The 1,027-nt window shown below is 39.7% G+C and overlaps 1 pseudogene; it reads left to right on the forward strand.

Annotated features, from left to right (window-relative positions):
• The first annotated feature begins 290 nt into the window (after positions 1–290).
• On the forward strand, positions 291–728 carry LOC129039111 (small ribosomal subunit protein uS8-like; annotated as a pseudogene).
• The last annotated feature ends 299 nt before the right edge of the window (positions 729–1,027 follow it).

The raw sequence follows: 1,027 nt of genomic DNA on the forward strand, positions 1-1,027 counted from the left end.
CTCTTTACCTCATGATTTTTATCTTTTTGTGTTTTGTTTTGTTTTGCTGTTTTTTTAATGTAATCTCCCAAACTATCAATTTAATTTTCAGCAACGACCATTCTCTTTTTTTATTTAGTCTAATGATATTTATTTTTGAAAATCGTGTTTCATAATTCCAGGAAGTCTTTTCATGTATGTGTATATACTGTAAGTTTGTCACAAGAAGCCCTCATTGGTTCTTTGTAAAGGTTTATTCTGGATAACGCTGTGTACTCTCCCCTCCTGTTCTCTTTCTGCCATCTTTCTGCACTGCCGCAACGGTGTGCATAAATGTCCTGGCTGATGATCTCAAGAGCATCAACAATGCTGAAAAGAGAGGCAAATGCTAGGTTCTTATTAGGCCATGCTCCAAAGTTATTGTCTGGTTCCTAACTGTGATGATGAAGCATGGTTACATTGACAAATTTAAAGTCACTGATGATCACAGAGCAGGGATAATTGTTGTGAACCTCACAGAAAGTCTAAACCAGTGTGGAGTGATCGGCCCCAGATTTGATGTGCAACTCAAAGATCTAGAAAAATGGCAGAATAATTTGCTTCCATCCTGCTAGTTTAGGTTTGTTGTACTGACAACCTCAGCTGGCATCATGGACCACAAAGAATCAGGATGAAAACACACAGGAGGGAAGATCCTGGGAATTTTTTCTAGAGGTGTAATCCATATTTACAAAGAAAATTCCTCTTGAGAAGAAAAGATTTATTCTGCCTCTCCCGAAAATTTTAGTTCAACGACATCCATCAGGTTTTAGCTGTTCTTCATCTTTTTGGTTACCAAACCTGTTTAAGTCTTTAGCACTTTTCCTTTGCTTGCTCACATCTGATCTCCCTCAGCTATTTGGTCAGTCTGTTAGGCTCTTTCAGAGACAAACCAGCAAGTGATAGAAAGTACAAAAGTTGGCTGGGTGTGGTGGCTCACGCCTGTAATCCCAGCACTTTGGGAGGCCGGGATGGGTGGATCATGAGGTCAGAAGTTCGAAACCAGCCT

Source organism: Pongo pygmaeus, chromosome 5 (assembly GCF_028885625.2).
Source record: "Pongo pygmaeus isolate AG05252 chromosome 5, NHGRI_mPonPyg2-v2.0_pri, whole genome shotgun sequence".
Classification (NCBI taxonomy): Eukaryota; Metazoa; Chordata; class Mammalia; order Primates; family Hominidae; genus Pongo; species Pongo pygmaeus.